The following is a 12,724-nucleotide window of genomic DNA, read 5'->3' on the forward strand; positions in this document are numbered from 1 at the left end:
TTTTCAGGAATCATCATCATATGTTTGACAGGTGTGTCTGGACAGAGGCCTGAGGCTGGGCACTTTAAGGGAACTGTGTTGTTTGGACTTCTAAGTGACCAGTGAGATACAGTATTGGAATAACCACCAGCGTTTGGGGTTTGTCTGCCCCGTTTTGTTTGCAGTTCACCCTGTTTGAGTGACCTCAGCTGGCTCCCACGGGCAGCACTGTCACAGGGGTGCATTCATAGAATGCTAGGACTGGAAGGGACCCCGAGAGGTCATCTAGTCCAGTCCCCTGCCTCATGGCAGGACTAAGAATTATCTAGACCATCCCTGACAGGTGTTTGTCTAACCTGCTCCAAAAAATCTCCAGTGATGGAGACTCCACAACCTCCCTGAGCAATTTATTCAAGCACTCAACCACCCTGACAGTTAGGATCTTTTCCCTAATGTCCAACTTAAACCGCCCTTGCTGCAGTTTAAACCCATTGCTTCTTGTCCTGTCCTCAGAGGTTAAGAAAAACAATTTTTCTCCTTCCTCCTTGAAACAACCTTTTATGTACTTGAAAAGTGTTATCATGTCACCTCTTAGTCTTCTCTTCTCCAGACTAAACAAACCCAATTTTGTCAGTCTTCCCTCATTGGTCATGTTTTCTAGACCTTTAATCATTTTTGTTGACCTTCTCTGCTCTTTCTCTAATTTGTCCACATCTTTCCTGGAATGTGGCACCCAGAACTGGACACAATACTCCAATTGAGGCCTAATCAGTGTGGAGTAGAGTGGAAGAATTACTTCTTGTGTCTTGCTTACACTACTCCTGCTAATCCAGCCCAGAATGATGTTCGCTTTTTTTGCAGCAGCGTTACATTGTTGACTCATATTTAGCTTGTGATCCACTATGGCCCCCAGATCTCTTTCCGCAGGACTCCTTCCTAGGCAGTCATTGCCCATTTTGTGTGTGTGCAACTGGTTGTTCCTTCCTAAGCGGAATACTTTGCATTTGTCCTTATTGAATTTCATCCTAGTTACTTCAGACCATTTCTCCAGTTTGTCCAGATCATTTTGAATTTTAATCCTATCCTCCAAAGCACTTGCAACCCCGCCCAGCTTGGTATCATCTGCAAACTTTATAAGTGTACTCTCTATGCCATTATCTAAATCGTTGATGAAGATAATGAGCAGAACCGGACCCAGATCCAGTCCCCGTGGGACCCCACTGGTTATGCCCTTCCAGCCTGACTGTGAACCACTGATAACTACTCTCTGGGAATGGTTTTCCAACCAGTTATGCTCCCACCTTATAGTAGCTCCATCTAGGCTGCATTTCCCTAGTTTGTTTATGAGAAGGCCATGTGAGATAATATCAGAAGCCTTAGTAAAGTCAAAATATACCACATCTACCGCTTCCCCCATATCCACAAGGCTTGTTACCCTGCAAAGAAAGCTATTAGGTTGGTTTGACATGATTTGTTCTTGGCAAATTCATGCTGACTATTACTTATCACCTCATTATCTTCTAGATATTTAAAAATTGATTGTTTAATATTTGCTCCATTATCTTTCTGGGTACAGAAGTTAAGCTGGCTGGTCTGTAATTCCCCGGGTTCTCCTTGTTATAGATTGACACTATATTTGCCCTTTTCCAGTTCTCTGAAATCTCTCCCATCTTCCATGAGTTTTCACAGATAATCACTAATGGCTTAGATATCTCCTCTGTTAGCTCCTTGAGTATTCTAGGATGCATTTGTAATAACCTTAGTCCCAGATTTGGACCTTAGCGTCCAAAATATGGGGGTTAGCATGAAAACCTCCAAGCTTAGTTACCAGCTTGGACCTGGTACCTGCTGCCACCACCCAAAAAATTAGAGTGTTTTGGGGCACTCTGGTCCCTCTGAAAAACCTTCCCTGGGGACCCCAAGACCCAAATCCCTTGAGTCTCACAACAAAGGGAAATAATCCTTTTTCCCTTCCCCCCTCCAGGTGCTCCTGGAGAGATACACAGACACCAGCTCTGTGAATCCAAACAGAGTGAATCTCCCTCTCTGTTCCCAATCCTGGAAACAAAAAGTACTTTCCTATTCCCCCAGAGGGAATGCAACATCAGGCTAGCAATCCAACACACAGATCTCCCCTTGATTTCTTCCTCCCACCAATTCCCTGGTGAGTACAGACTCAATTTCCCTGAAGTAAAGAAAAACTCCAACAGGTCTTAAAAGAAAGCTTTATATAAAAAGAAAGAAAAATAAGTACAAATGTTCTCTCTGTATATAGATGATACACCACAGGGTCAATTGCTTAAAAGAATATTGAATAAACAGCCTTATTCAAAAAGAATACAAATCAAAGCACTCCAGCACTTATATTCATGCAAATACCAAAGAAAAGAAACCATATAAGTTACTAGCTGATCTCTTTGTCCTTACACTTAGAAACAGAAGACTAGAAAGTAGAACTACTTCTCCAAAGCTCAGAGAAAGCAGGCAGCCAGAAAACAAAGACCTAGATACTCAATTCCCTCCACCCAAAGTTGAAAAAATCCGGTTTCCTGATTGGTCCTCTGGTCAGGTGCTTCAGGTGAAAGAGACATTAACCCTTAGCTATCTGTTTATGACACGCCCCCCAAATTGCAGACAGTGGGGAAGCTCACTGGCGGCGATTTCCTTCTAGAACTTGAAAATAAATGTTTTTGAAAAGTTATAGTATAGAAAGAATGTGCATTTTCCGTAGGACATGTGCAGCGTATATTGTAGAAAGGGATGTAAAAAAAAAATGCAAATGAAATATGCTGCTGAATTAAAATCCTATTAGGGCTCCAAAAAGAGCCGCAATAGGCTGTGTTTTCTTTTTCAGATCCCTGTGTGTTAAAACAGAGTCTCTGAGCTCTGCTGATGGCTTTGAATCCAAAAGCCTAGCCTGTGTTGATGCAAATTACCTAACTGATAAAGAAAGGTGAAAACTGCCAGCACAAATGAAGCTGCAAACAAAGAACATACCTGGTCAGCAAACAAACTGCCTACATAAAAGGCATGGTATAACAAGATACCTTTAATTAATTTGATGCTAATGTTACTGTTAATATTAAACATTAAAATAACTTTAATGTTAGTGAGTACCCCTGTAACAACTTGTAGTGTGTATGATTTTTGGAAAAATCCTTTAAAGTAATATGGTAATGATGCTTCTCAGCTATTACCTGTGAATAAACTTAAAGCTTAACACAGCAGGGAAAACATTACAAACTTGGTCTGCTATATAAGAGGCAAAACTTGAGGTACACCACCTCATGAATTTAATAACTAAACAGTGAAATAATTTTTGCATAACCCTTAAAATGTAGAAGCCATTAAAACCTGGCCTGCCTATTTAAAAAAAAAAAAAACACACAGGAAAATATGGGGGTAATTCCTCTGTTTTGCCTGCAGTCAGGAAGGGTATTTGTAAAAGAATGAAATCTTTAAGCAATAATCAATGCCACCCCAAAAGGGGTAGAAAACTGTTCTTTTTGTCTTTCAGGTAATCCAAAGTACTGTATAATGGACTATGTGTATGTGTTAATTCTTGGGGAAAAGTGTTTAAAAAGTGCTAGCAACCCACCAGAAGACAAATGTAAATGTAATGTAAGTACTGTGTTTACCAATAATCACATTTACTATTTGCCACAACAACAACAAAAGAGTCTCCGCTTACTGTAAGCACTGATTTAGCTGAGTTCTCTATCAACCTTGGCATTAAATGGCAAACAGTTACCAATCATCTGTTAAAAGGTAAAAAGGTAACATGGCTCCTAAAAAAAAAAAATAAAAACAAAAATGTGGAAAACTGAACTATTCATATTATACACGCAAATGGGGACATGTTAAAAATTGCCACTGCATAAAAGCATAACAGCTTACCATTGGTATAACATTTTCTGGATGGTCTCCCACAACTACTGGCATACTAATATTACTACCCTAATTGTTTTTGGTTTTACATTGTATGTGTTTAATTGAAATGTTTAAAAAGTGCTGGTGGATAAAACAAATGTATGTAAAGCTAAAGCCACAGGCCCAAATCACCTCCCAGTATTTTCTATTACGTGGACTAAATAAGAAGTGACACTGGCGATTAATAATCTTAGTGTCAAAAGGGGGATATGTAGGAGCAGGATTTTATAATATCCCATAAGAATTAAAGTATAATTTGATTTCATCCTGCTAGTCACTATTTTTAAATAGCAGAAAGAAATGACCCCCTGGGACTATAGGATTCTGTTTTCCCATATGCATTACAAATTGGGCCCTCTCTAACTCTTTGTTTTAAGATTTAGGTAGTAAGAGACAGGATTCTCTATTGTGTCTGTGTTAAGTAAATTAGAGAAACATTGAAGGCCTGGGTCTCAATGTAAATTGTCTTAGTTATCAATTGTAAAACTTAGCAAGGTTTAATTTGCAATGTTTTTTTTTGTTCAATATAAAATACTACTGTTTGTATTCTCAAATCTATTTGTGTGAATGAGGAATGTATGCATCAGGACAAGATAAGGTGTGAAGGCCATTGTTATAGCCAGAGTCAAGGGACGGCTGTTAAACTGTCTGGCATCTCAGAGTGGATACATGCTTCGCAGTGTAAGAATGCACCACCCCCAGTGAACCAAATACCACCTCAGGACCACGCAGAGTCAATTTTTTGACTCCAGAAGAAGACGTAGAGGAACAGCCTGCAATACCTTACAATCTACGCTCTCGTAAGGGTTGCCAGAAGCAGATGACTACATAAAGCAAGGCCCAAGAAGAAGCAGTAGTGAGCCGAGCGCCTGCTGCCTGGTGGACATAAAACTGTGAGTGCAGTTCCCTCAGTTGAGGTTGTCAGAACCAGAAGGGCCTTGCCTCCAACATGCAGCTCTGGTAGCTCCTGTTCCTCGGCTGCTGGTATCTTAAGGTCTGGGGTACACACAATGACAATTCTTTTATCCAGCAGCAAGTGTGGATAGCTCAGACCCTTATTATTTCTAAATGCTGGGTCTGCAGCCACATCCCAGCCCACTCTCAAACTGGTGTTCCTGTCCTGGCTATCCCACTCAATTCCCCAGACCTCACTGGAGGACCTTGTCTGTTTAACACAATATGGAACAGTAATGACACCTGGGAAGAGGCTATTGGCAGTTCCTTTACCCCACTTGGGGGAGCAATACACCAGGCAAAAAGGCTCCTAAGTAGTTAAATAATGGCAAATAAAACCAGAGAAAGTTTAAGAGCCCTGGCCAAGGAAACAGAGGCGATCGGACAGGTGGCCCTCCAGAACCGTCAGGCATTGGACATAGTGCTCACGGCCAAAGGAGGGACCTGTGCTCTCACTGGAAAACAATGTTGTATGTTTATACAATACCAATAAGGTAATAGATCGCTACAGCCACTTAGAACAAATCGCATATCTTCCTCATGAAGAGCTGAGTTCTTTATGGAAGTGGCTAAGTAACCTGTTCAATTTCTCTGGCATAGGAAACTGGTTGTTTCAGGGAGCCCTAACTATCCTGTTTGAAATCTTAGTGATTTTTGTATGCTTTCAGTTAATCTGTTGTATCCAGAATTGTGTCACCCAGATGGCTGCCCCAAAACAGAGTGCTAATATGATGATTTTGAATATCGCTGATGAACTAAGAGATAAGGAACGGTTAATTTGTGGAACCCAGTAATTGTTGGTCATGGCGTGCGCTTGACCAAAAGGAGGGATTGTGAAAGTAGAATGAATTATATTGTGAAAATAGAAAGGATTAAAGAAATGCTGTCTGTACCTTTAAGAAAAACTGTTGGAATGCTGCAATCCAGGTGTCAGGAATACAGACATTCACATAGAACAATTGCACCATTTAAGGGCAATTGGTGAAGTATTAGCCTCAGATCCATAAAGAGTTAGTAAGGAAGTAGGATATGCATGCTGTGCCCCAGGTGAATTTTACAGTTTTGCTTTCTTTGTTCCTTTGTCTGATTCCCGCTCTTTTATCTGTATAAATAAGACTGTTTTGGCCTTGCATGGCCGCTCACATATTCTGAATGTTATTGGCAGAGCGCTGTGCTAATAAAACAGAGTGGTCTGACAAATTGTGAGTCCTGATTCTAACTTTGACAAGTCGGAGGGTGAGAGTCTGCTTGCTCTTCCCTGCATCCTCAAGCATTTGGCCATAAAACTGTTCTGCTGTGAAATACCAGTAACCAAATCTCTCTTCAGACCCTGAAGCACAGACTGCTCACTTACAAAATTAGCATGGAGACAGTCCTGTCCCAACACCATTGTCTTCCCAACAAGCTGGCCAAACCCAGGCACTTGGTCATAGGGCTGTTTAAATCTCTTAACAACTTTGGCATACCTCACAAGACCGGACATACTTGGCAACGTCCTTGCCCATCCCCTCCCAGTGGAAGGACTTCCCCAACCGGTCCTTGGTTCTGTTCACCCCAGCATGGCCACTGGGATGATCATGGGCTAAGCTTAAGAGCTTACCCCGGTACTTAGTTGGAACCACCAACTGTTTTTGCGGCTGCCATTCTTCCCGGTGTCCACCAGAAAGAATTTCCTTGTATAAAAGTCCTTGGTCTATAACAAACCGGGATCGATTAGAAGAGCTGAGAGGCGGTGGGGTGCTCCGTGCCGCCGCCCAAGCTTTCTGAAGGCTGTCATCTGCTTCCTGCTCAGTCTGGAACTGTTCCCTTGAGGCTGGGGTCACCAGTTCTTCCTCAGACTGTGGACTTGGGCTTGGTCCCTCTGGAAGCGATGTAGGTGATGGGGTTGTTTCCGTTGCTGGTGAACCGCTCTCCGCTGGTGCACCTGAGGGTATTTCAGGCTCTGGCTGAGCCTTTTGGGTATGGCTGTCTGTTGCTTCTGCCAGTTGTGGCTCGCTGGCGCCCACTGGCTTTGAGTTTGAAGATGTGGTTGCACTTGCTGGTGCTGGTTGCTGTTCCAGTTCCGGGCCTGGGACTGGAGATGCTGTGGCTGTTTCAGTGGTAGGCATGGAATCCGGGTCCACTACCTCTGTCTGGGTCTCTGGTAACACAGACGGGGCCTCTGTGGACAGCTCAGGAACAGGAATGGGTCTGGAAGCTTGCCTGGTTTGGCTACGTGTAACCATTCCCACTCTCTTGGCCTGCCTCACCTGGTTGGCCAAGTCTTCCCCCAGTAGCATGGGGATAGGATAATTGTCATAGACTGCAAAAGTCCACATTCCTCACCAGCCTTTGTACTGGACAGGCAGTTGAGCTGTAGGCAAGTCTACAGCTTGTGACATGAAGGGGTAAATTGTAACTTTGGCCTTTGGGTTGATGAATTTGGGGTCAACGAAGGATTGGTGGATAGCTGACACTTGTGCCCCCGTGTCTCTCCACGCAGTAACCTTCTTTCCGCCCACTCTCAAATTTTCCCTTCGCTTCAAGGGTATTTGAGAGGCATCTGGGCCTGGGGATCTTTGGTGTGATGGTGGTGTAATGAATTGCACTCGCATGGTGTTCTTTGGACAGTTGGCCTTGATATGTCCCAGTTCATTACACTTAAAGCATCTTCCATCTGATGGGTCACTGGGCCGAGGTGAGTTACTGGAGACTGGTGAGGTGGAAGAATAGGGCGTCTGTGGCTTTACTTGGGTTGTATGAGGGGTCTTTGGCTGTCCTCGGTTGTAGGGTTTATGGTCGGTGTGCCCCCTGGGGTATTCGTTCCCCTTGACCGTAGCTTTCTTGCTTTCTGCCACTTCCATCCATTTGGCTCCAATCTCCCCCGCCTCAGCGAGATCTTTGGGTTTTCCATCTTGTATGTACCGTGTGATGTCTTCAGGAACACCATCCAAGAACTGCTCCATTTGTATGAGGAGGTGCAGTTCTTCCAAGGTTTGAACGTTGTGTCCTGTTATCCAGGCCTCATAGTTTTTTGCAACGTAGTAGGCGTGTTTGGGAAATGACACATCTGGTTTCCACTTTTGGGTTCTGAAGCGCCGACGGGCATGATCTGGGGTTATCCCCATTCTGTATCTGGCCTTGGTTTGAAAAAGTTTATAGTCATTCATTTGCTGCTTAGGCATTTCAGCTGCCACCTCTGCTAAAGGTCCACTGAGCTGTGACCTCAATTCTACCATGTACTGGTCTTCGGGGATGCTGTACCCAAGACAGGCTCTTTCAAAATTTTCCAAGAAGGCCTCGGTGTCATCACCTGGTTTGTAGGTGGGAAATTTCCTGTGCTGTGGAGCAATAATTGGTGCCGGGTTGTTAGGGTTGGCTGGCACATGCAGCCCAGCTTTTGCCAAGTCCAGTTCATGTTTTCTCTGTTTTTCCTTCTCTTCATTTTCTTTTTGTTGTTTTTCCATGTGTCGGCGGTGGGCCGCCTCTTCTTCTTCTTGCTTCCTTCTGTGGGCCACCTCTTTGGCTGCCTGTTCTCTTTGGTAGGCTGCCTCTCTTTCTCTCTCTCTTATTTCCATCTCTGTTTGTTTTATTTTCAGTTGTCGCCTGTGTTCAGCTTCTCTGAATTGTTCTTCGGCCTCAATTTTTGCCTTAGAAGTCATGGTTCCTGTTTTCTTGTGTTGGGGTGCCCTCCGGTGTTTATCTTCTGAACTGCAGGCTCTGTTGCCTCCTGGGGTCTGCCTAGCAACAGAGCCTTTAGCTAATCTTCAATGTTAAGTAAACCTGAAAAACCACTTTATTTTCATGTATATAGTGCTGGTAATGACTCTCAATGGGAGTGCTATTGTGTGACAAAAGACTCTTAATAGCACCTTAATGGTTTCTTGCTTAAGATGCAAGCTACAAACTGCCAGAGAGAGCAGAAAAAAAAATTCTCTCTGGTTCCCTTTTAAAACCAAACTGTTTGTCTCTGCTAAAAAGCCCTTAGCAGAGAAAAGAAAAATATAATATTCCTACTGGCTTCTGGATTTTGTCTATCCCACCGCTACCACCATGTCATAACTTAGTCCCAGATTTGGACCTTAGCGTCCAAAATATGGGGGTTAGCATGAAAACCTCCAAGCTTAGTTACCAGCTTGGACCTGGTACTTGCTGCCACCACCCAAAAAATTAGAGTGTTTTGGGGCACTCTGGTCCCCCTGAAAAACCTTCCCTGGGGACCCCAAGACCCAAATCCCTTGAGTCTCACAACAAAGGGAAATAATCCTTTTTCCCTTCCCCCCTCCAGGTGCTCCTGGAGAGATACACAGACACAAGCTCTGTGAATCCAAACAGAGTGACTCCCCCTCTCCGTTCCCAGTCCTGGAAACAAAAGCACTTTCCTCTTCACCCAGAGGGAATGCAAAATCAGGCTAGCAAATCCAACACACACAGATCTCCCCCTGATTTCTTCCTCCCACCAATTCCCTGGTGAGTACAGACTCAATTTCCCTGAAATTTCCCAGAAAAGAAAACTCCAACAGGTCTCAGAAAGAAAGCTTTATATAAAAAAGAAAGAAAAAATACATACAAATGGTCTCTCTGTATTAAGGTGACAAAATACAGGGTCAATTGCTTAAAAGAATATTGAATAAACAGCCTTATTCAAAAAGAATACAAATCAAAGCACTCCAGCACTTATATTCATGCAAATACCAAAGAAAAGAAACCATATAACTTACTATCTGATCTCTTTGTCCTTACACTTAGAAACAGAAGATTAGAAAGCAGAAACTACTTCTCCAAAGCTCAGAGAAAGCAGGCAGACAGACAAAAGACTCAGACACAAACTTCCCTCCACCCAGAGTTGAAAAAATCCGGTTTCCTGATTGGTCCTCTGGTCAGGTGCTTCAGGTGAAAGAGACATTAACCCTTAGCTATCTGTTTATGACAAGGCTGGACTCTGTTTTACAGACATACCACACAAATTCAAATAGTCGGAGGGTGAGAGTCTGCTTGCTCTTCCCTGCATCCTCAAGCATTTGGCCATAAAACTGTTCTGCTTTGAAATACCAGTAACCAAATCTCTCTTCAGACCCTGAAGCACAGACTGCTCACTTACAAAATTAGCATGGAGACAGTCCTGTCCCAACACCATTGTCTTCCCAACAAGCTGGCCAAACCCAGGCACTTGCTCATAGGGCTGTTTAAATCTCTTAACAACTTTTACTCCATCTGAGACGGTCTCAAAGCTATTCACACTGGATTTTTCAAAAGCAAAGTCAGTGGATTCATTTACAACAGAAAGTTTCTGGCTGTTAGGAACTGAAACTTTCTTGATTAAATCACTTTCACACCCTTTAGTTGTACCAAACTGCTTGCACCGATTACCATGAGGATTTCTTTCCTTAGCTTCTCTAAGCAGCAATTTACCTCTCACGGAAACTCTGCTCTTACCCTTTTCACTTAGGGCTTGCTCTAAATGAACACTTCCTTGAGCTACAACAGCCTGTTTCTGGGGCTTACTTACATTTATGATCACCTTTGGCCCATCAGGCAGATTTTTACACAATTTCCTTTCAAGCAAACTCATAGACTCACTAGTTAAAACTTAGAGGTACTCTCCTTCCCTCTGCAACTTTCCTTATAAGTCACTGGCAACCTGCAAGTTGTCAGGCTCAACACACACAAGTTTAGGAATGATTTTCTCCTTGTTACAAGTTGTTAAACTGTCAGTGGGTAACATAATCAAATTACTTTTCTGCTCTCCTTGTGCCCTGGCTAGGATAGCACCCTGATCAGACAGACATTCAGAAACTCCATTCACAGACACACTGCTTTCTTGCACAGATAAACAGCTATTACCCACCAGGTTAGACTTCCCCTCTCCCCAGCCATAGCAAAACTGGTCAAACACAGAAAACAGCCCAGAGTAATACCACAGATCACCATAGTTATAAACTGGATTTTCAAGAGGATACAGTTTCTGGTGTTCTTCCCTTGCTTTTTTACTTGAAGTTGGAGTCTAGCCGTCTCCTGTTGCATCTGTTGAGCTCTCTCCTCAGCACCCAGTAATTCCTTCTTTCTCTCAGCAGCTTCTTTCTCTCTTTCAGCAGCTTCTCTTTCTAATTCAGCTATTTTTTGCCTTTCCAGCAATCGAAGATCTGTTAGTTTCTGTTCATGCTCCAGTTGCAGTTTATTTGCTGCCTTTTGCATTTCAATTGCTTCTACAGTTTCTGTAGTATGAGGTAAGGGCTGTGTTCCTGCCTTCTGATCACTGGCCATTAACAGATCTCTGAAGTTCTTCATTGGTAGCTTTCTTTCTAAAGCTTATCCCCTTTTCTGAACACAAATCTTCCAGGGCTTTTTTGTCAAGACCCTCATATGCTCTTTGCTCATCCATTGCAACTGCTCTTTAACCAACCAAACTCTCAATACCAAAATTCAAATTTGGATAGCGTCGGGTTCTGACCCAAAGCTTGATTGACCTGGTTCTGTGGATCCTTGCAAGAGTACGCCACTGTGACAGTGCTGCCCGGTCACTCAGTCAGGGTGAACTGCAAACAAAACGGGGCAGACAAACCCCAAACGCTGGTGGTTATTCCAATACTTAGATTTACCAACCAGCACAAAAGAGCTTCTATAGTATCTCACTGGTCACTCAGAAGTCCAAACAACACAGTTCCCTTAAAGTGCCCAGCCTCAGGCCTCTGTCCAGACACACCTGTCAAACATATGATGATGATTCCTGAAAATCTTACTTCATCATATAAAAGAAAAGGTTCTTCCAATCCCAAAGGATCAGCCACATACTCAGGTTCAATTATAACTTAGATCTTACCCAAAATACACACTATTAGCCAATTCTTATTAACTAAGCTAACATTTATTAAAAAAGAAAAGAGGGAGAGTGTTGGTTAAAAGATTAAAACACATACAGACTTGAATTCAGTTCTTGAGGTTCAGATACATACTAGAGATGAGCTTGTAGTTGCCAAAAGTCCTTTTAGAAATAGTCCATAGGTTATAATTCAATGTCCATATTCAGGGTGACTCCAGTCAGTAACTGGGGATCTCAATCCTTGTGGCTTAAGGTTTGCCCCTCTTGAAACCCAAAGCAGATCTGAGATGAAGAAGGATCCTGTCCCAGGCTTCTTATACATTTCCAGCAGCCTTTCGGCCTGAGAAAACAATAGGCTTAACTCCTTCTCCCAAACATCCTGGCAATTAGCACAGAGTAATCTATCCATTAAACAGTTCAGATACAGGTTACCACAACCTTCAAAGAGACACATAGACAATAATACTATTTCACTCAAGTATCATCTTAAATGCTAATATTCCTTTTTTGATCTTTGAATTAAAACTATAGCAACAGACAAGACTTGTTTGCTGGCATCCCAAGACCTGAGCAAACATCTACCCTTTTACCTCTAACAATGCAGACTTGCATTTCAAAGCTCTATGCATTTACATATCTTGCTAACCAGTTCTTAAGGTTCACCCATGGGTCTGGTCAGTCGGTGAGGTGAGTTAATTAACTCTTTCTGGCCCTGTCACCTTTCAATGAGATATTATATTACATTCATAACGTCACAACCCCCCACACACATGAATACACCTGCCCACAAACATCCTCGCCGATGCCAGCGTTAGTCCCATCTGGTGCTGGGGACAATGCCAGTCCCAACAGCCCAGAAACTGGGCACCCCTTAACCACGAGCTGGGGCAGCCGGCTGAGCTGCCCCTCCGCACAGCACCCTCGCCATTGCAGTCAGAGAGATTCCCACTGGGGGCAGAGGCAGGCATCTTCGGCCAGCGGGGCTGTGATCACCCCTGGCCCGCAGACTATGGGCTCAGACCCCTGCGTAGGGACCCCTCAACTCCATCAGACCTTTGCACA

This window comes from Gopherus flavomarginatus, chromosome 2, assembly GCF_025201925.1.
Source record: "Gopherus flavomarginatus isolate rGopFla2 chromosome 2, rGopFla2.mat.asm, whole genome shotgun sequence".
NCBI lineage: Eukaryota > Metazoa > Chordata > Testudines > Testudinidae > Gopherus > Gopherus flavomarginatus.